The sequence below is a fragment of the Silene latifolia genome, chromosome 2 (genome assembly GCF_048544455.1).
Source record: "Silene latifolia isolate original U9 population chromosome 2, ASM4854445v1, whole genome shotgun sequence".
Classification (NCBI taxonomy): domain Eukaryota; kingdom Viridiplantae; phylum Streptophyta; class Magnoliopsida; order Caryophyllales; family Caryophyllaceae; genus Silene; species Silene latifolia.
Window position 1 is genome coordinate 59,384,072 of NC_133527.1, and position 25,055 is coordinate 59,409,126.

Here is a 25,055-nt window from a genome sequence, read left to right on the forward strand (position 1 = left end):
TAAAATTCAAAGAGTGGTAATCATCAGGATATTTCATAGCATCATAGATGTTAAACTGCACCACCTGACCACTAGACTCCATAGTCATAGACCCACTCGACACATCAATCTTAGTGCTAGCAGTTTTCAAGAATGGCCTACCTAACAGAATAGGAGCCGCATGTTTATCATGTTCCATGTCTAGCACATAAAAATCAGCTGGAAAGATAAGATTATCAACCAAAACAAGCACATCCTCAACAATCCCTTTCGGGTAGACATTCGATCTATCAGCTAACTGGATAACAACACTAGTAGCATGTAGAGGACCAAGTTTCATAGATTCATATAAGGACTAAGGCATCACATTAATAGAAGCTCCTAAATCTAGCATGGCCTTTTGAATCTTGGTGTTTCCAATGGTGCAAGGGATAGTGAACATGCCCGGATCACTACACAAAGCGGGTAATTTTCTTTGAAACATAGCAGACACATGTTCACTAACCTTCACTTTCTTCACCCCTTTCAGCTTGTTATTCCTTTTAATAGTACACAACTCCTTTAAGAATTTTGCGTATTTAGGAATACTTTTCAAAAGATTAAGAAAGGGAATATTTACCTCAAACTTCTGGAATACCTCATAAATGTCCTTGTCGTGCTCAAAGTGGTGAGTCCTCTTAAGTGCATCAGGAAAGGGTACCTCCGGTTCCACCACCGGTATAGAATAGGGAATATGCTCCTTCTCCTTAACAATTGAAGCTTCTTCACCTTCCTTGATCACTATCTCTTCCTCTATTTCATGAATCACCGGTTCCTTGGCTTTTCTTTTCACTTTCTCAGCCTCCACTAATTGTCTCCCATTTCTCAAAGAGACTGCACTCACATTCTTTGGATTCACCACCGTTTGAGATGGTAGTGAATTAAAATCTCTAGCTTCCAACCGATTAATTGCAGTAGCCAACTGACTAACCTGATTTTCAAGATTCTTAAAATTTTGCTTATTATCTGCTCTATCTTGAGTAACATTGAGAGTAAGAGCCTGAATCATATCCTCCGTGGACATTGATGAACTCGGTGGTGCTTGTTCAGCTGCTTGCTGAGGCACTTGTTGATTAAATTGTTGTCCTTGTGGTCTTTGAAGAAACTGACCTCTAGGAGGGCCAGACGATGAATAGGCTTGAGAATTTCCCCAACGAAAGTTAGGGTGAGCCTTCCATCCTTCATTATAGGTCTTGGAATATGGATCCCATTTCCTGTTATTTGTAGTACTCTCCCAAATACCATTCACTTCTTCTTAGCCATTTTCTCGTAAGTAAGGACACAAATCATTAGGGTGACCCTCAGTAGCGCATATGCCACAAAAGTAGCCATTTGTATCCCAGATAACATATCACGGAGAGTGGAAACAATATTATCAACCTTTTCCTCTAAACCAGGACTAACACCCATAGAATTCACTCCTCTTCGTGATGGTTTCCTCTCAAACTGTCTACAGGTCTCAGCTAGCTCTGAAATAACCTCCCAGGCCTCATCTGGATTTTTGTTAGCTATATTTCCTCCAGAAGCAGAGTGAATCGTGCGGCGGTCATCTTGGTTCAGTCCACCACAAAAATACATAATGAGATCCTGATCAGAGTAACCATGGTAAGGGCAACTAGCATAGAGTTTCTTAAATTTCTCAAGATACTCATACATAGTTTCCCCGTCTTACTGTTCAACATTACCGATGGCTCTTTTCAGCTGAGATGATCGGGAAGGAGGAAAATATTTCTCCAAGAACGCCTTCTTCATACCTACCCAAGTAGTGATACTTCCCGGTGGGAGGTAGTTTAACCAGTCTCTCGCATTGTCCTTCAAGGTGAAAGGAAATGCTCTCAATTTCAACTGCTCGTCAGTAATAGCAGGTGGCTTCATACCAGTTCACACAATATGAAAGTCTGAAAGATGCTTATTCGGATCCTCAATGCTCATACCACTGAAACTTGGTAATTGATGTATCAAACCAGATTTCAGTTCAAAAGTAACTTCATCATCCAATGCTGGAAAAGTGATGCACAATGGTTGAACGTTAAGATTTGGAGCTGTGAGCTCCCTTAGAGTGCGGGTTTCTCTAGCCATATTCAAAGGTTCGGGTTGTTCAGAAATTTCAAAATATTCAGAATCTGAATGTAGATCGTCGAACTCGCTGCCTTCAGGAACAGCCACTATTGCACCTCGTTTGTTCTTTCGTAACCTGAAAAGAGTGTGCTCAATCTCTGGATCGAAAGGCTCGAGGTACAGGTTAGAAATACGAGTATTATGCATAAACCTACACTACAACACAAAAATAATTAATGCCAATTCCCCGGCAACGGCGCCAAAATTTGACAGGCTAAAGTCGTATGCCTCAAATTAACAATTTATATCACTTAAATCCAAATACTAAACAGTAGTAAAGCAGAAATAAGAGTCGAACCCAAGGGAATCAGATTAACAATTTATGCAAATTAGAATGTAGGAAAAGTCAATCTTTAATGTAATTAAAGATCGTAGTAACAAAAAGGGGGAAGTTTGAGTTGATTTTCTAATAAACTAAGATTAATAGCTAATGCAAATTGAGTAATAAAACTAATAACTTTCGGTGTATCAAATGATTTAAAAGGGTCTTAGAGCCAAGCATATATCCACACTCAATAATAATTGATCACTGCAAGACGGTTTCAATTACTAATCTTGATTACTCTATCATGAATGACAAATTCCAATTCTCCTTAAGAATAGTTAATTAAAACGAATCCCGTTCTTAATCAACCCTAACTGTTAAACAACCTTAAAAATCCAGTTCAAGATTTAATTCAACAGCAGCAATATAAAATAGAGAACTCGATAGAGAATAAATAATGCATACAAACCAGTTGCACTTTAGATATTTATGTGAATCGCTTCTAAGCACTAATATCAACGTATCTCGTTCAATATTAATTCCTAGCTGTTACTAGCGTAGAGTTAATCAATAAATCCTATTCAATTAACAATACTAACATTAGAATGAAGAAATCAATAACTAGTTGTACACCTAGCAATAATCAATCAACATTCATAAAATTAATAACTAAGAAATTCACAATAATCAAGACAAGAAATTAAAACATTCAAACTCACAATCGTATTAAGAGCCCTTCAATTGCTTGAATCCAAGAAGAAAGATTAGTTACACATCGTCTGCTAATAACAATAATAGGGTTTTTTGTCTTCTCAAAGTTGTGTCCCTTTTCTAAAACTAAAATAATAAGTTATATAGTAATTAGGTAAAATCATTAAAGTAGGAAATAAAGTACTAAAAAATAATAATAATAATAAAATTCATCGGAACAAACCGACTCAAATAAGGAAACAAAACACGAGGATTTAATTGGAAACAAAGTTGGAAGCGTGACACAGCAGCACGCGCATAGGTCGCACATAGGTCGCGCCTCGGTCGCGCACAGCTCGAATGTAGGTTGAATGCAGGTCACGCATAGCAGCTGCCGCTGCCCTTTTCTTTTGATTTATGCGCGCTCAATTAGCGCACTTTAAGCGCACACGTCTCATGTATCTCCATAGGTATCCGGGCCTATCTATCCTCGGACTTGGACTCCGTTTAAAACTTGTAAAACCGGCCCAATAACTAACCAAAGCTCACTAACAAATAACCTGCAATTAAACTCCATAACACTACTTCAAACCGTCAAAACCATACTAATTCGCTCCAAATAACTACGACTAAATGAGTCATATCAACTATCCCAAAATCCCACAAATAATATATACTAGATATTTGTAATGTGGTTTACCTTAAAATCGATTAATAATACTCATATACTACTACTAGTATTATTAGTGATTGATTTGTACAAATTAGATTCATAAAAAGGATTTTTATGAAGAACAAGAGAGAGAGTGTAGTGATTTTCATAAAAACATAAGAGAATGAATTATTGAGAAAAATATCTCAATCTTGGCATCTAAAAACCGGTTGGCATATATGGTTTTGGACCATTTTCCTTTTTCCTTTTTGTCTTCACAAGAAAAATTAGTGTAAGGCTTTGTCATGGTCAAGTCACTATCAAGTGTCATAGACAAATGAATAAGACAAATCTTTTAAAATTGCCCATTAATTTTCGGTTTTGATGTGTAATATGGAGTCCATTTTATTTTTGTCAATTGTACAATTGTATGTCATGTGACATGTGACATGTCTTATGTCATGTTTTAATTTAAAATGCATATTTAACAAATTAAATATCATTTACAAATTAAATAAATCACATTTAACAAATTCACTAGTAATTCAAAATTACTTTCTCATAAAATGGTCATTTAAATACTAGTTAGTATAATTCACAACATCTTGTAATTATAACTAACTTATCATTCTCATCTCGCGTGTTTCGCAAACACCGATTAATTTTCGTAATATAACTTCTTAAATTACTAAATAAAATCTTATTTAATCATATTATAATAAGATGTCATTTTCTCTCTTATGATAATAATTTGTTTAATTTTAAGGAATTAATTAATCTGTATCGACATACAATTAATTAACCTTTTTCAATTAAGGGAATCGTCCTTTAGGTGTGACCTCAAGGGATCAACTGATCACCACCGTCGCACGACAGTAATGTCAACTTTAGCCAGCCAATCATTACCCGATATGTGTGGATCAGTTGACAATATATGTAATGTATCATCCCTTCTGTATTCTTGTTATGAGATTTAAATGTGTGATCAATATGATCGACAATTGTGATCGCATTATTGTCGAACGACACATATTCCAACACAATCATGTTCTGGCTTAGGCAAACTACATGAAAGATATTCTTACCAAAAAGAAATCCATCCGAAAGTTGGAGAGTATTGCCTTTACCAAAGTGAGTAGTGCTATTCTTCAAGGGAGTTCCCCTCCAAAGCTCAAAGATCCGGGAAGTTTTTCTATTCCATGTACCGTTGGCGACACTACAATCAATAAAGCATTATGTGACCTTGGAGCAAGTGTAAGTGTCATGCCATACTCGGTATGTAAGAGACTAGGAATGGGAGAGCTCAAATGCACCAACATCACTCTTGAAATAGCGGATCGATCAACAAAGGTACCTTTAGGGGTATGGGAGGATGTGCCCGTGAGAATTGGCAAATTCTTCATCCCGGTAGACTTTGTCATTGTAGACATGGAAGAGGATTCCAACATTCATATCATTTTAGCAAGACCTTTCTTGCACACCACCGGAGCGGTAATCGATGTGAAATATGGAGAGCTCACACTTGAAGCAGGGGATGACACAATCACTTTCAATCTTGACAAAACAATGAGAGCTCCCCGACTACATGAGCCATGTTTCATAGTCGATCACTATAGCCGAGAAAGTGATAGGAAGAAGTTGGAATCTCTATGCAAGGATCAAGCCATGGGTAAAGAAACACCACTCATATGGAAGAAGAAAGTGGATGACCTTCAAGTAGCTCTGTTCAGAGAGCAAGGAACTTTTAACAACAATGATAGCTTGAATAGCTCACCCATCATGACAAGCAATGAAGAAGGCCTCATTGGCCAAGACAGCAAGAAAGAGGAGTTGCCTTTGTCAACTCATAACATTATTGGGGAACAAGCTACTGAAGTTTGTGGTCTATAGTACGATGATTTTGAAGGATTAGTCAATCCTTATATGGGAAATGCTTCGAGCTTAGACCAAGGCTTTGTGAATCCTTGTCATCACTTTGATTTGGATTACAACAATGAAGAGAACAATGAGCAAAGGTCTACCCAAAACCTCTATCATGAAAATGAGCAAGCCTTCGACTACTTCTACAATGTGTTGAGAAACATCAACAACACCTTGGCTTTGCCCCTTGACAATTCATCCAAGAATGAGTGTGACACCCTCATTTTTAGCATTAAATAAACACGTAAATTCTACAGAAAAACTGACAGGATATGTTTGTAATTGGTTCAACTAGATAAAACCTGTAATTTTTAAAACTTTTCTAAACCATTCACAAACATTCCCAAATGAAGAGTGCCAAAACCTGCAAATACTAACAAACTAATTTACATAACAATACTAAGTCGTGAGAATAAAGTGATACAAACCAAAGTAAAAGAGGGAGACATATGTCCCTTCAAATATAAACACAACCAAATGTTTAAGGGTTTACTACAAAATATAACCAAACTAAGTCCAAGGTTCTTTTGCTCGCTAGCTCGTCCGTGTACCCTAATTAATCATCATCAACCTGTCAATCACATTTTATACAAACACGAAAGCCACAATTCAGTGGGGAGTAACTTCGAGTCCTCCCAGCAACGAAATGTCATATTTAATTTAACATGTAATGTAACATGTAAACAACATCAGAAATCAATTAACTATCGAGTATTCTAACATATGAACACTAAACTAACCAAATTAAACTATCATGTGAAGCATATAACAAGCAGTAATCCAAACTTTATCAATTGTAACCGGCTTCCATCTCACCTATTACAATTCATAAAATCACCATACAAGAAAGGGCAATATATCAAAGACAGGCATAAGTTCTTAGCACCGTCAATAGTCACTCTGTAACTCGAGTCTATACCACGAGGTAGGGAAGGTAATCGAACCGGTATCTTGGCTCAGAGGTTCTATCAAAACATGGCCAAGACACAACACAACCCTAGTCCTAAATCTGCGCACACCTAGACATGCGGATACACACCACCGCACCCAAGACCCACAATTTTTTAAAAACAAAGTGAGTACCCTAAGGAGTCCACCAAAGGGTTGGCTAGTACTTAAGCTGACCACTTACCCTCAAAATAAGTAACGAGGTCATGCCCCAACTTGGATATAAACCCACCAAGTCAGGAACACAAAGGCTATTAAGCAGTGAACATATACTCGTCAAAGACTATAAAGACCTATCTATGACAAACACAACAACCTGCAAGAAGTATTCAATACCAATTCCATTTCAAGCAATATTAACAATATTAAAGGTTTCAGGGAATCTAAGGCCGTTTCTACAATATAGGAAACCATTCAATTCAACCAACATCACATGTGAACTAAAAACATAATAAATGGCCTAAAACAAGAATAAGGCCAAATATCCATTTTTCACAATAATTTTCATCCAACCGAATTTTTACTCGCAACCCCAGTCCTGCGTCAGGTACGGGTTCAATCGCGGCTGACCAATCACACAATTGACTGACATCGATTCAGTCCAAGGGACTAAGGGCTCAGTTTTCGGCATAATCACCCAAACATTACAATTATCGCTATAAAATTCATTTTAAACCTATTCATTACAATTTCATGTCATAACCTATCCTAACATGTGCAACTACCAATATAAACATAATTTTACCATCAACATTATATTTACTACTAACATGGTTCATTTCAAAAGATTACCCATATGTTACTTATACTAAATTTAACATTAATAAACCCGAAACGACGAATAACGCATGGAAAATCGCGAAAACAAGCAACGGGTCGACCCGGGCCAACCCGGGCCTGCCGCGGGCCTGCACGGGCGTGCCGGGCCTGCTGGGCCGCCACCCCCACACCTCCGTTTCTCCGTTTTTGTTCATTTAAACATCGTTTTAAGCATCAATTAATCATCCCCATTTCATTTCCATACAAATATGTGAACTTAAACTAACAAAAGACATGATTTTAACCCATATATTCATGTGAAATAAACTACTCAAATAACATTCACCAAAATCATACAAAAAGCAAAGAATGTGACATTAATTCGTCGAGTAACTCGAAATATGGTACCTTTAGCAACAAAATGAGCAATTAGCACCTTGAACACCAAACCCTAATATGCAATCTAGCCACTATCTTCAACTACATACGAGTCTCCAAACTCGTCTTCTAAATCTTCACCTAAATAAACAATAAAAACACAATTATAAGCACTAACAATCAAAACCCTAAAAATGGTGGACAAAATAAATTTAGGGCAAATGAATTTAATACATACTAGGATGTTGGAAATGAAGAGAGGATTCCAAATATGTAATCCTTATGAAATTTGGAGTAGAAACGAGTAAATTACGATGAAAATTAGCTTAGAAAAGTATGAAAATAGTGGTTTATGTTTAGAATGCTTTAGAACATTCAAGGGAGATGAAGTTGGAAAAGAAAAATGTAAAGGAAAGGAGGAGGAAGGGGGGTGTCGTGGAAAGGGAAGGGGAGACGGGTTTTTTTGGCGGAATTTCATTAGTCGGTTTTGGCTCGTTTCGCCGATAATTAGAACCGTTTGTCAAATGCAAATTCCGACGATGCCAAAGTTCTTAAACACGAGATTACAAGAAGATTGAGTACTCATATGACCCATTTGCAAAATCGTTTGCCCAATTTTCAAAAGAATTGCCATTTTTCCCGATATGCCCTTATTTCGAAATAAAAGGTTTTTACATGGTTTAAACTATTTTTAAACATTTCGAAACTATCAAAATAAATACTTTACTTCAAAATATAATAGAATTATATTTCATTGAATTATTATTACTTCAAATACATTAATATTAAATTCAACTTGATTAATAAATTACTTTCGCAATATAATAACGGTCCGAAATTACGGGGTGTTACAATCACCCCTCCTTTTAAAAAGTTTCGTCCTCGAAACTTAGAAGATAAATTATAGTAAACAACATCTTAATAATATAATTATAAGAAAAATATAGGTATCTTTTCAATGAAACAGTGATACTCTTGTTGATCAGACAAGAACATCCACATTTCATATCAAGATATAAAAAATATTTCTACAACAATGAATGAGAAAACCCATTATTGGGACGTCACCAATAACAAGATTTAACACTCATTAATGTTAAAACCATTAAAAATCACAAAAGCATTTTCAAAATTTTAGTTTAAAATTCTATAATAAGAATAATATCTTTACTAATTATGACCAAATACGGCTTAGTAACGCGGAAAAAGAGTAAGAAAAAGGAATACCTTACGAGAATAATTCAGGATATTTAGCTAACATAGAAGCTTCAGTCTCCCAAGTCTCTTCTTCGACATTTCCACAACGCCAAAGAACACGGACTAGAGGTACAACTTTGCTCCTAAGTTGCTTGTTGGCTTTTTCAAGAATCCGAATTGGCCTTTCTTCAACCGCCAAGTTAGGCTCCAATTCAAGAATCTCTTCTTGGATGATATGGCTAGGGTCACTAATGTACTTCCTCAACTGGGAAACATGGAAGACATTGTGAACCTTGCTCAGATTTGGGGGCAGTTCTAAACGGTAAGCAGCAGGACCAATCTTTTCAATCACCCGGAAAGGTCCAATATATTTAGGGCTCAACTTCCCTTTTACGCCAAACCGTTTCACCCCTTTCATAGGTAACACTTTAAGGAACACTTGATCATCAACCTCAAAAGAAAGTGGTCGACGACGGACATCAGCATATGATTTTTGACGGTCCTGAGCGGCCTTCATCCGCTCCCGAATGATTTTAACTTGCTCCATGGACTCGGTCACCAAATCAGGTCCTAACATTGGAACATTTTGGGTTTGATCCCAACAGACTGGAGTACGGCATTTCCTACCGTACAGAGCTTCATATGGTGCCATTTTAATGGAGGCTTGATAGCTGTTGTTGTAAGAGAACTCAACCGAGGGTAAACATTTCTCCCAGGAAGTTTGGAAATCTAAGGCACTGGCACGAAGAAGATCCTCTAAAGTTTGAATTGTTCTCTCGGTTTGACCATCGGTGGCGGCGTGAAAGCAAAGCTCATTAATAGTTTACTACCCAAGGCCTCCTGTAATGCAGTCCAGAAACGAGAACAAAATCGAGGATCCCGATCTGAAACTATATCTTTAGGAACCCCATGATAGCGCACTACCTCATCCACATAGACACGAGCTAGAACTTCTAAACTCCAGGTCTCTTTGATGGGAATAAACCGAGCACACTTAGTCAATCGGTCCACAACCACCCAAACAAAGATTCTTCCCAAAGGAAGTTATGGGTAAAGCCATCACAAAATCCATGGAAATAGACTCCCATTTCCAAAGAGGAACATCCAAGGGTTGAAGCAAACCCCGGGCTTTTGATGCTCTATCTTTACTTTCTCGGCGGTGAGGCATTTATTGACATACTCCATAACTTCAATCTTCATCCTAGGCCACCAGAATTGTAATCTCAAGTCTTTGTACATTTTGGTACCTCCCGGATGAACGGAGTAAGGAGAGAGGTGTGCTTCATCAAGAATTCTTTTTCTCAAATCAGCTGCGCTTGGAACATAGATTCTACCATGATAACGAAGATACCCATCATCATCAATCTTACAATCCTTAGCTTGCCCAAGTTGAATTTTAGCTCGAATGGATTTGAAAGTAGGATCATCGGGAAGGCAAGCACGGATCTCACGGTAGAAGTCAGGTTCGGCTGACATGGCATTAAGATGATTAGAGCCCCTTTTTACAAGACTTATTCCCAATTTTTGAAGTTCTAAAGCAAGTTCAGGAGGTAATTCCCGAAAAGAATTCAAAGAATGACAGGATTTTTTGCTAAGAGCATCGGCCACCACATTAGCTTTTCCTTCGTGATAAATTAGATCGGCATCATAGTCATTCACCAATTCCAACCATCTTCTTTGCCTCATGTTCAGATCTTTTTGGGTAAAGAGGTATTTCAGGCTTTTGTGGTCGGTGTAGATGTTGCAATGGACTCCAATGAGGTAGTGTCTCCAAATCTTCAATGCATGCACCACCGCAGCTAATTCAAGATCATGAGTCGGGTAGTTAACTTCATGAACTCTAAGCTGTCGAGAGGCATACGCAATGACTTTCCCTTTTTGCATCAAGACACAACATATACCATGCTTAGAAGCATCACAGTAAACATCAAAGTCCACTCCTTCTTCATGTAAGGTCAACACCGGAGCAGTAGTCAACCTCTTTTTCAATTCCTGGAAGGCATTTTCACACTCCTCAGACCACACAAATTTAGACTCTTTCTTCAAAGAATCGAGTCATCGGCCTAGCAATCTTTGAAAAATCCTTCACAAACCGCCGATAATAACCCGCCAAGCCAAGGAAACTACGGATTTCAGAAACATTGGTCGGACTTTTCCAATTAACAACGGCTTCGATTTTGGCAGGATCTACCATAACGCCCTCTTTCGAAATGACGTGCCCAAGGAAGGTCACTTTAGGTAACCTGAAATTCACATTTAGAGAATTTAGCATACCATTTTTCACGGCGGAGAATCCCCAAAATAGCACGAAGGTGTTTGGCATGTTCTTCTTCAGATTTAGAATAGATCAGGATGTCATCAATGAACACCACAACGCATTTGTCTAGGTGTTCTCTGAAAGTACGGTTCATCTGATCCATGAACACTGCTGGAGCATTGGTCAATCCGAATGGCATCACTGTAAACTCGAAATGACCATATCTCGTACTAAAAGCGGTTTTAGGAATGTCGGCTTCTCGACCGGAATCGATGATAGCCCGAACGAAGGTCAATTTTAGAAAAAGTGGAAGCACCTCGGAGTTGGTCGAAAAGATCATCAATTCTAGGAAGAGGATATTTATTCTTGATAGTAACCCGGTTAAGTTCACGATAATCTATGCATAACTGCATAGATCCATCCTTCTTCCTTACAAAGAGAACAGGAGCACCCCAAGGTGAAGAGCTAGGTCGGATAAAACCTTTGGCAATCAAATCATCCAAATGAGTCTTGACTCTTTCATTTCAGACGGTGCCAGCCTATAAGGAGCTTTAGCAATAGGGCCGGTACCAGGAATAAGATCAATAGTAAATTCAACTTCTCTTCCAGGAGGAATTCCCGGTAGCTCATCAGGAAAAACATCAGGAAATTCACATACCACAGGAACATTCTCTTTAGGAGGCAGAGAGGAAGAATCTGAAGGAGTCACCATGCACAAGAAGGCTTGATGACCCTTTTTCATCGCATTGACAAACTTCATAGCAGAAATTAATTTAGCACCGGTTTGTCTTTTAACCACTTGATAAGACACACGGTGACCTGAAGGGCTTGTAAGAATTATTTTCTGGTCCCGACATTCAAATTGAGCATGATAAGTATGTAACTAATCCATGCCCAAAATGACATCAAATTCTTCAAGCGGAAATCGGAAAAGATTTGCTGGAAATATTGATCCCGCGATAGAAATAGGAACTCTCGGATAGATTTTAGAACAGGAAAAGACATCACCAGAGGGTAATGATATAGATGTGCTTTCTTCATGTGATGATTCAAGTGATAACTTATCGGAGAGTTTCATTGAAATAAAAGATAAAGAGGCACCCGTATCAAATAGTACCAAACAAGGAGCATCAAAAATAGAAAATGTACCAGTAATGATATCAGGGTGTGCCTCTGCTTCAGCGCGGCTCATGACAAAAATCCGGCCTCTCGGCCTCTCTGGGGCAGCAGGAGTAGTAGGAGCCGTCACCTTCTTCTCCGGGCAAACATTAGCCTTGTGGCCCGGTTTGTTGCAAGAAAAGCATATGATAGGATCAACGAAGCATTTACCAGAATGTGCTGGTTTCTTGCAGTTATAGCACACTCGGTCTTTAGCACCTTTATTGTTGTTAAAAGCCGAAGATTGACCACCCCGGTTACCTTGCACAGTAGGAACAAATCTCCTCTTGTTTGGGTAAGAGGGAGAAGAGGTGAACCCGGGTGAAGGAGTATAGGGCCTAGAAGATGGATATAAAGGCCTCTTGCCAAGACTGGAACTGGTTGCACGAGCTTCATTTTCAATGTCTTTCAGTGAATTCTCAGCCCATAAAGCATCATTGTAAATTGAAACAAAGCTGGTGGAGTCCCGACGGACCATGCTTTTGATTTTAGGAGAGAGCTTTTCAAGATAAAAGATAGCTTTTTCATTGTCATCTTTCACCAATCAAGTAGCATAATGAGCCAACTCGTTGTATTTTTCAGTGAAGGCCTGAACAGGAAGGCTTCCTTGCTTTAATTCCATGAATTCCTTCAACTTCTGCTGTTTAAGTTCTTGCGGATAGAATCGGGCCTCCACTAATTCCTTGAAACGTTCCCGGTCAAAACCCGGTTCAGATGAAACGGTAGGCCCAGTCATAGACCACCATCGATCTGCTTCTCGTACTAGGAAGTGAGATGCCAGCTTCACTTTATGTTCCTTCAGAACATCATACAACGAAAAGCTTTTCTCTAACTCTCGAAACCACCCCGCAAGAGCAACTGGATCAATTTCTCCACCATAAGTGGGAGTGTTGTTTCGGGTTAATTGATTAGCCACCCAAGTATAGGTGCCTGGAGTACCCTCAGAAGGCGGAGGAGGAGGAGGAGCTTGTTGATTCTGCTGATTTTGTTGGTTTTGGAGGATAAGAGTAAGAGCTTGCAAAATAGCATCATCAACTCTCCTTGGTGGAGCCATCTTGCAAAAGAGAAAATTTAATTAGTACCTAATAATTAGCAATCACAAACAGGCTACCACATAAAATCCTAAATCTACCCATCCTACCCATCTCTCAAGTTTATTATTTAAAGGACAAGTGATTTTAAGTGGGGTGCACAAACGTGCGTCGGGAGCAACAAGCTCTGATACCAACTGTGACACCCTCATTTTTAGCATTAAATAAACACGTAAATTCTACAGAAAAACTGACAGGATATGTTTGTAATTGGTTCAACTAGATAAAACCTGTAATTTTTAAAACTTTTCTAAACCATTCACAAACATTCCCAAATGAAGAGTACCAAAACCTGCAAATACTAACAAACTAATTTACATAACAATACTAAGTCGTGAGAATAAAGTGATACAAACCAAAGTAAAAGAGGGAGACATATGTCCCTTCAAATATAAACACAACCAAATGTTTAAGGGTTTACTACAAAATATAACCAAACTAAGTCCAAGGTTCTTTTGCTCGCTAGCTCGTCCGTGTACCCTAATTAATCATCATCAACCTGTCAATCGCATTTTATACAAACACGAAAGCCACAATTCAGTGGGGAGTAACTTCGAGTCCTCCCAGCCACGAAATGTCATATTTAATTTAACATGTAATGTAACATGTAAACAACATCAGAAATCAATTAACTATCGAGTATTCTAACATATGAACACTAAACTGACCAAATTAAACTATCATGTGAAGCATATAACAAGCAGTAATCCAAACTTTATCAATTGTAACCGGCTTGCATCTCACCTATTACAATTCATAAAATCACCATACAAGAAAGGGCAAGATATCAAAGACAGGCATAAGTTCTTAGCACCGTCAATAGTCACTCTGTAACTCGAGTCTATACCACGAGGTAGGGAAGGTAATCGAACCGGTATCTTGGCTCAGAGGTTCTATCAAAACATGGCCAAGACACAACACAACCCTAGTCCTAAATCTGCGCAGACCTAGACATGCGGATACACACCACCGCACCCAAGACCCACAATTTTTTAAAAACAAAGTGAGTACCCTAAGGAGTCCACCAAAGGGTTGGCTAGTACTTAAGCTGACCACTTACCCTCAAAATAAGTAACGAGGTCATGCCCCAACTTGGATATAAACCCACCAAGTCAGGAACACAAAGGCTATTAAGCAGTGAACATATACTCGTCAAAGACTATAAAGACCTATCTATGACAAACACAACAACCTGCAAGAAGTATTCAATACCAATTCCATTTCAAGCAATATTAACAATATTAAAGGTTTCAGGGAATCTAAGGCCGTTTCTACAATATAGGAAACCATTCAATTCAACCAACATCACATGTGAACTAAAAACATAATAAATGGCCTAAAACAAGAATAAGGCCAAATATCCATTTTTCACAATAATTTTCATCCAACCGAATTTTTACCCGCAACCCCAGTCCTGCGACAGGTACGGGTTCCATCGCGGCTGACCAATCACACAATTGACTAACATCGATTCAGTCAAAGGGACTAAGGGCTCAGTTTTCGGCATAATCACCCAAACATTACAATTATCGCTATAAAATTCATTTTAAGCCTATTCATTACAATTTCATGTCATAACCTATCCTAACATGTGCAACTACCAATATAAACATAATTTTACCATCAACATTATATTTACTACTAACATGGTTCATTTCAAAAGATTACCCATATGTTACTTATACTAAATTTAACATTAATAAACCCGAAACGACGAATAACGCATGGAAAATCGCGAAAACAAGCAACGGATCGACCCGGGCCAACCCGGGCCTGCCGCGGGCCTGCACGGGCCTGCCGGGCCGCCATCCCCACACCTCCGTTTCTCCGTTTTTGTTCATTTAAACATCGTTTTAAGCATCAGTTAATCATCCCCATTTCATTTCCATACAAATATGTGAACTTAAACTAACAAAAGACATGATTTTAACCCATATATTCATGTGAAATAAACTACTCAAATAACATTCACCAAAATCATACAAAAAGCAAAGAATGTGACATTAATTCGTCGAGTAACTCGAAATATGTTACCTTTAGCAACAAAATGAGCAATTAGCACCTTGAACACCAAACCCTAATATGCAATCTAGCCACTATCTTCAACTACATACGAGTCTCCAAACTCGTCTTCTAAATCTTCACCTAAATAAACAATAAAAACACAATTATAAGCACTAACAATCAAAACCCTAAAAATGGTGGACAAAATAAATTTAGGGCAAATGAATTTAATACATACTAGGATGTTGGAAATGAAGAGAGGATTCCAAATATGTAATCCTTATGAAATTTGGAGTAGAAACGAGTAAATTACGATGAAAATTAGCTTAGAAAAGTATGAAAATAGTGGTTTATGTTTAGAATGCTTTAGAACATTCAAGGGAGATGAAGTTGGAAAAGAAAAATGTAAAGGAAAGGAGGAGGAAGGGGGGTGCCGTGGAAAGGGAAGGGGAGACGGGTTTTTTTGGCGGAATTTCATTAGTCGGTTTTGGCTCGTTTCACCGATAATTAGAACCGTTTGTCAAATGCAAATTTCGACGATGCCAAAGTTCTTAAACACGAGATTACAAGAAGATTGAGTACTCATATGACCCATTTCCAAAATCGTTTGCCCAATTTTCAAAAGAATTGCCTTTTTTCCCGATATGCCCTTATTTCGAAATAAAAGGTTTTTACATGGTTTAAACTATTTTTAAACATTTCGAAACTATCAAAATAAATACTTTACTTCAAAATATAATAGAATTATATTTCATTGAATTATTATTACTTCAAATACATTAATATTAAATTCAACTTGATTAATAAATTACTTTCGCAATATAATAACGGTCCGAAATTACGGGGTGTTACAATGAGAGTTTGGTGGAGTCCTCCCTAAACCATCATTTGTAAATATTCTAACCCCTTAACTTGCATTTTATTTCCTTTATTGCATTTTTGTCATTTTTGGATTTACATTTTTGTGCTTTGATCAAGACTTTTGACATGAGAGCAAGTGAGGGAGGTATTTTAACGTGTTTTGATGTGTAGTGTGTGATCAAGTGTGGGGATGGCAAATGCCTAGGCTAACCAAGCCTTTTTAGTGCACCCACAACATTTAACAAAGGAGAAGGAGAAAGAACGACATGGGAAAAGGAATCCCCACGAGCGCACCTGAGCTCGTGGGAGATGGAGATGATCTGGGCATCCCTAGGAGAATCCGAGCGTCCCCAGCTTGCATCCGAGCATCCTCAACTTAGGACACGGGTCCTGGGAATGTTTGAAATGAAGAAAACGCCCTAAAAGAAAATCTAAGCAGATCATCCTCAGGAAGCTCGTTCCCATCTTTAGGACGCTCGTCTTGGCGTCAATCTGCGCGTCTTGGTATGCTTCCAGTCTGTGAATTTTACGCTGTAAGGGAATCTGCACGTCCCCAGGAGAATTCGAGCGTGCCCTCGGAAATCCGCTCGAGCTGAGCAGGATCCGTGCGTCCTGGCACTGGTTTCAAATTTCAGGATGTCCTGTAAGACGATCCGCGCGTCCCGTGAAGGATCCGAGCGTCCCTAGCTGCTACTTAAGCAAAACACGAGACTCCCTTCTGTTGGAGTTTTTGTCCTCCACAATAGTGCATGATAATATTATTAAATCTCATTAAGGAATATGCATGGGATATTCATTGACAATACTAGTCAGCTGATCAACGTATATCGGTAACGGTTGGCCAACAAGGGTTTGACGTTACTGTCGTGGGACGACGGTGTTCAGCTGATCCCTTTCGGTCACACCTAAAGGAAGGAGCCCCAACACGAAAGCTAATTAATTGTATGAGATACAATTTAAATTAGTCCCTTGATAAAATGACTAAAAGGTTAGTCGATTAGATTGATTTAGAGAGATATCGAGTTGTGAACTCGAGGTGAGGAAATTATTATTTAATTATGCGATAATTAAATAATAAATTATCTGAGACGGGAATTAATGATTAAGCAGTTAATTATTAAATTAGTACTAATTGACTAATGTGATTAGTATTGGTACGTAAATAATATGTGTAGCGGTACACGTATATTTACGGAGTGTTTTGGACGAAATTAATTGGAAGCATTTAAACATGAAACGATGTTTAAATAAAATTTACACGTATTTGTGCGACAAATATAAGAACCAAAATGGACCCGTAAATGGGACATTGGACCGTGTAAATGAAGTTAGTGAATGATCATAATCATTTCACTTTTACTTGTTTTTCTTCCATAAGTTGTCATAACATCTTTGTGCATGTGACAAAAGATTGGAAAATATTAAAAAAACAAGTTGACTCCTACACACTACCCTTCCACCCGCCACTTTCCCCAAATACTCTCCAAATTGTTGTTTATTTTTCCACTACTTCACTTGTACTTTTTTGCATGTGGACAACAATTTGTCTATCTCTCTAAAAATCATAAGCATCATTTTTACTAAGATTGTTAGTAAAACAAAATAAATACTAAGAGTGTTAGTATTATTTACATAATATTCAAGGGTTATATGGTTATTTCTAGTTAAAATTAATCATATAAGTTGGAGGTTTGTTCTTGGGTGCAACTTAAAGGAGCTCTTCTAATTTGAAGATTGGATGATCTTGCCATTCTTAATAGCTCAAGAACAACCAAGATGGGTGATCTTGGTTGTGCCCAAATACTACCATTTCTCAATGTAAGGAAAATTGTTTTCCTCCTCTTTCATTTTTATGCTTTTATATTGCACGCATGTTACATAGATCATCAAAACGATAAATTATGAGATAATTTAATTTTTATTAGAGAGTCTAATATGGATCTATGATCTTTCAAGTGGTATCAGAGCTTAGGCTTGTAATTGGCATGTTGATTTTAAGCATATTAATGAATTATGAGATAATTTATAAAAACTCAAAAATTGTGTTAGAAGAGGTTTTAGCACGAAATTTTTGGGACATGCATACCTACTGATCTCAAAATATTTGTGGTGAAGTTTGGTGATTTACGAAGTTATTTTGCTATTTTTAATGATTTTTGGTAGAAAACCGAGTCAAAATGCCGTATTTTAGTTAAAAATTGACTAAAAATAGTTTAAAGTTGATTCGGTCCATGGAATTTTTATGGTATTTCATGCATGTTTTCTACTGATTGTATGCAAAAGTTTGAAGGTTGGTTCGAATTTGTTGCATGTTTATTGATTTTATGAGATAAAAGTCGATAAAAGTGAAATAAATTAATCATAATTTCGAAACAATTGATTCTGCCCATGATAAATTTATGTACATTTAAAAGTATTATTTAAATGTTAAAAATAAATTTTAAAATGTGTTTTCACCATGTTTTGATGTTTATTGGTTTTAGTAGTTAAAAACCGATAAATATAGATCTTTTTCTTCATAAATTTTATCCGGATTTTTGGGGCAATTTTTCTGACATTTTGGTGTTCGTGGGAGTGTTCCAGAATACTCAAAACTTTTGTTTCAATTTTTTGGGTAATTTTCCAATTATTTTGGATTTTTACTTAAATATTATGATTTTACCGATTAAATTAGCAAAATATCACCAAATCAAATTAATTATTCATCATAAAATTAGCGAGGACTAATTTTGTGGTTCAAAACAGTTTGGACTTAAATGAGACTTAGGAGTTGATTATTGTTTTTTACATGTTAAAAAACGATTAAATCCACAAAAACCGAGATGGATACCAAAGATTGATAGATAGGGCGATTTTGGCATCAATTTACAGCATTTTAAGCATATTTATTTAAGTTGAATGAATGATTGTCATTTATTTGAAGTATTTATCTTGTTGTACCTAGTATGACCTAGTTAATTTTAATCGTTATTACCCGAAATGAAAGGGAATATCGATTTGTTTGTAATTAAATACGATCTCGTATCCTCGGTTTGTAATTATTTATAGTTTTATTTATTTTATTAATTAATGTATAATAGGAATAGCTATGTAATTTAAATTGTAATAGTTATTCTTACCGGCGTTTCCAAAAGACGGATTACATCGAGACAGAGTCTATTTTTGGAAGGAGTTCCAAATTCCACAAGAAGGAGCCAATTTTGGAATTAAGAGGCAAGGGACCAAGGAGTTGGTTTCCGAAATGTAATAGATTAGTTTTTATTAACTAGGTAGCCATACTAGGATTTATTCATATGCTTACTTATTTGCCTCTTTTTCATTTTCGCGCATGCCAAAATCGCCATTCACATGCATTTTATCTTCGCGATTGTCAATTCACGTCATTTACATTCACCGACTTAGTTCACTTATAGGGTATTTATGACTAAATTGACAAGATCTCTCACATAACTAAAATTGAGATTAACCTTACCAATTAGTAACACCTATGAATCTCTTGTTCATTAGAGCCACGCTCGCCCAAGCGGGGTGTTCTCTTTTTACCTTGGGTAAGTAGGGTGGTAAACGGTTATCACACGCTAAAATTGGTTGGACTCAACGGGATATAAGACGGTCTTGTGTTCTGGGGCTAGTAGATGGATTTAAGGAAATTCGTCGACCAAAAGTTCTAGAGGTTGAATTAGTCAACATGACTTACCGAATTTACACAATTATGGGATGTTTCGCCCAAGCGATGCTCATTTTTGTTTAAAATTTGGGTCTTGGAATCATTTATATAATTTAGTGGGAGATGATTATATAAATGCTAAAACTTGTTAAAGATGTTTCACAAGTAAAATTAAAACATTGAATGTTAATTTTTCCTATTTTTCGTTCATTCTCATAAATGTATGACATCGCGCATTTCATCCTCCTTTCTCTAGTTATTGTTATACTTGTTTCGTTCTTACATAGAAAGCGGTTTCTTTGAAGGAATTAATGATTGGTAACATGATTTACCAATTCACTTTACATAAGCTTACAACGATTTTTGCGGTTATTATACAACTTAATTAATGTCCATACATATTAAAAAGGGGTTTCATGTTGCAAACTCATATTACGAGTTTAAAAGGAAGTCACATTTTATCAAGAGAGTCTTGATTTCGAAAGTGACACCTCCGTCATGATGATGACATATTAGTTTTAATTACTCAAGTGTAATTCAAAAGTTTGCGAAAAGAGTTTTAAAAAACACTTATAATACTCCAATATGATACCGTCAAATGGCTCACTTCGAGAAAGGCCAAATCGATTGTTTATGCGCTAAAGCGTTTAGGCATATGATAACAATTGAACAGTTAGGTAGTCCAATTTTGCAAGAAGTTGAGATTTTGCCACATGTTACACTCACTTTATAGTAATTCACTCTTACTAAGTGTATAAAAGATCACGAATTACATGAAGAGAGGTCTTCATGAGATACATTTTTGCTTGATTGAAGCAAAGAGGAATGTGAAAGTGAGTGGGTTAAGAAGTATCAACCCTACATGTATGCGATAGAACAAAGTTGAAAGAGACATCTACTCAATGGATAGGCTAGTTACACTATCTTGATATGAGATACCAAGTATGGGTCATTTCTTTGTAAAGAAGTTTACATGAATTGACAAAACGTAAGACGTCTAGCATAGGACATTTTTGTATCGAAGTGGTGCTAGAGTAGCAGTGATTTTGATGGGGACAAATGTACCTAAATTTAGTTTTAAAAGAATGTAATTATCTATGTTTTTACATAGAAGACATCACTCAAGTGATTTAAAAACAAAATGTTGTACCTACTCCTATGATAACTTGGTGGTTGGTTTAGGCCACTTAAGTTAGAGGAATTTTACATTCTTCACGAAAACTAAATGTTATACTATCTTGTAAATTTTAAAGTCTCTAATCTGGTGAACCCAATTGATCAAACCTCAAGTAAATTCGTTTAAACGAATAAACGATAAGCACATCGAACAACCATTTGATTGAGAATCTTATGGTGTGTGTGCATAAATTATATTTTCTTTTGCAGAAAAGAAACACAATAGTGAGGTGATTGACCATATACATACAGATGTGTAAGGCCGATAGTTGGTTATAAATATACTTCGTTACTTTTAACGTAATGTTAAGTAGATATGAAAACCTCATATCTATTTAATAAGACATAAAAGTGATTTTTGAAACGTGGAATATTTTCAAAATGAAGTAGTAAACCAAAAGCACGACAAGATCATAATGTTGATCGGAAATTTCAAAGTGATGACTTTGAAGATCAAATGGGTAATATCAAGTAATGACCTTGATAATCACTAAGAAGATTGTTAACCAGTTCACATAATACCTTCTCCTTGGGACACCATAGAGTATGGTGTAGTCAAGAAGATAAACCAAACTTTATGAGATATAGTTTGAGGTTTTGCGTAATTTTTGTAAGCAATTTTCTCACTAAAATTTTAAAACCCGACTATAATAGCCTTAATGACTCCATATGAGATATGGGTAGGGAGGATCCCTAACTTGTCATTATTATACATTTGGGATCATAAATATTTATGTTCAGAACCAATTTGTGTATTTGTGAGGGTTATCCAAAATTGAACCACTTGGTTTTTACTCCTCCAAAATGAGAACAAAGAGTTTGTGGCTCATAATAATGTCTTTCCAGAAAGATTTTCATTTTCTGGAAGACAGAGTGGGAGAAATTTTGAACTTACGGAAGTTCAAGACCCACAAACTGAGTATAATGAAAGAAGACGTTCTTTATTGTGGCTCAAAGGTTATAAGGAGATAATTGTGCGATAATATTGCGTTACTTTTCAAAAGTGACGAATCTTAAACCCTCATCAAAGGCTTTTCTATAGTATGAACTCTATGTGATGGCGTGTCACCATGAAATTCGAATTGATCTCCTTGTACACGATGCGATAAGGAAGGAAACACAAGATGTTTTCGAGACTTGAATTAAGATGAATACTTTGGTTGGTTACCTTGATCTTGTCGTAAAGGTTACATTAGATGTTTAAAATTTGGGCTTGTTATAGAGAGTTTGTGACAACCCAAATACCTTTATCAATTCGTATGGTCTTAACAATATAGCCTCTCATGAGGATGAGTTTAGGCAAAAGGATAACGAAACTTTCTCCTTGAATGTATCTTATGAGGGGAGAAGTTTTGTTGATATTGTCAATGCTAAGAAGCCTAGCATGCTTGAAAAATCCCTTTTGTGATCTATATACGTCAAAGAGTTGGAACGTTGGGTTCAATCATGTAGTCTATCAAAATGGTATTACTCGAGTGTCGAGGTACCATGATGATACATGGAGTTTAGTGGGAGCTAAAGTGAGTTTCTTAGTCTAAAATATGTGCTTGACATATTAGTGACTAGAAATGTAGCTAAGGTGATATTTCTTAGTCTAAAATATGTGTTTGACATATTAGTGACTAGAAATATTCTCGGGTGAATACTTTAGAGTAGCATGACGCATATTAAATATCCGGATCTAATGAGATAGATCTCTATGGATATTAGCATTATAGTCAAGAGACTTATGTGATAAGATTCTTGACTCGTTTAAGTTGTTGAACAATTAATATGATCTCTTTTGCTTCCGCTGCAGGATCTATTAAATATGCTAAAAGCTTCTCTCGTCGGGACTTATCATGTTGAGAATATGAGAAGTCATTACCAATCATTTCCTAGTGAGTGTCACTAGATGATTATCAAGAGCATCCTTGAGTACTTGAGAAGCACTGAGGATTACTCTTGTAGTTTGGAGGAATTTATGAATTTTGTGTAAAAGGATTACACGGAAACATTCCTATGCTTATAAGATGTTATGGGCCTCGTTAAGGAATGGTTAGCATGTAAGAGTGCTATGTGCATAAAGAATAATATGTATAAGAAGTTATACATATTGTTGAAATATGTGTCCTCCGACAATAATGCGATCACAACTGTCGATCATGATGATCACATGTTTAAGTCTCATTTTAAGAATACAAATGGGAAGTAATATTTTACTGTCAACTGGTTCACACATATCGGTAATGATTGGCTGACTAGAGTTTGACATTACTGTCGTGCGACGGTGGTGATCAGTTGATCCCCTTAGGTCATACCTAAAGGGTAACACTCTTAATTGATTATTTAATTGATCGTATGACGATACGGGTTAATTAAATTACTTAAAATTGACGGATGATTTTGGAAGTAATACTTACGTATCTAATTATAATTTGATTAAATAAGATACGGTCTAAGTGATCGAATTATTTTATTACTTAGATGAAATTATTGTTTAAAGAAACAATTGCATTTGAATGAATAATTTATTATAAATACAAGATGTTGTGATTTATAATTGGTAAATTATTTTGGTACAAGTAATTATGAATTACTAAGTCGATTTTGTATATGACGTATTTTTATTAATGCGTTGATTTTTAATATGTTAAAAATGCATAACAAATTTACATGACTTGTGACATGTGACAAATTGACAAAATTGACAAAGATAAAATGGAATCCATTTTATCTTAAATGGACCAAAATATGGGGTGATTTAGGTTAAATATTGTGTTAATTAATTCTTAAGTGGAAAGCATAATCATTTGCCTAAAACTAGCCATGCATACCTAGTTGTTTTTGTGAAGAGCACTTTGATCATGCATTGGCCAACACCACCCCACCCTACCTAGTTTACCTTGTGAAAAAGGCCAAGGGTCTTTTGCTCATTTTACCTAATAATTCACTACATGCAAAACTTGTGAATTATTATTCATTCTACACATCTAAAATATAGATTTTTAGAGAGATAAAATTACTTCTTCTTCTCCCTTCTCTTAACCGAAATTAAGAGACCAAAATTAATATTTTGGGTCAATTTTATTCAAATTAATATTGTTCTAGTATCAATAATATTAATTTTATTAAGAGGTTATCTTGGGTATTATTCCTTGGGAGGGATTCTCTACTTGAATCCTTTGTTCATCCATTTTAGGAAGCTCAAGAACAAGTGAGTAGGAGAACTCATTTGTGCCCTTTGATCCGAAATCTCAATGTAAGGATGATGATTTCTTCTCTATATTTTATTCTTGTTTGCATGCATAAGATCAATATTTAATTTTATGACTAAATTAATTCATCACATATATGAATATGTAATGTAATGAGATATATATTTCTAACAAGCGGTATCATGAGCCTTAGGTTGTTTGCATGCAAATCGGTTATAGTTTTTCCGAGTTATACGATTAACATATAAAACTTATAAATTTGTGTTTATTATGATATATCACGAAATCAATTATGCATGTTGAAGTTTCTGATCCTAAAATTTATTTAGGATATTTTGGTTAATTTATGGATTTTTATTGTTCATTTTATATTATAATGGCATTAAAAATGTGATTTTATGATAAAAATGTCATTTTTGGACTAAAATTAGCTAAACTTCGTTTTTTCCAGTGGTTTTTGGATATGTTTTCACATATATTATATTTAGATGACCTATGAATGTTCATAATTTTATGAGTTTTATGCTCGAAATATGGATTTTTCATGATAAAATCGAATTTAAATGGAAAAATAGGTTAATATGATAAATATTTCGAATCTGGTCATAGAAATTTAGTATGTTGTCACATGCAATTTTACAAGATGTGTGTAAAATAATAGACTATAATGAAGTCTTTATGCATGATTTATGAATTTTT

General features: G+C 36.1%; 1 pseudogene; it reads right to left on the minus strand.

Annotated features, from left to right (window-relative positions):
* Nucleotides 1-1,042, minus strand: part of LOC141640853 (uncharacterized) — a 36,181-nt pseudogene extending 35,139 nt beyond the window's left edge.
* Between the last annotated feature and the right edge of the window lie 24,013 nt (nt 1,043-25,055).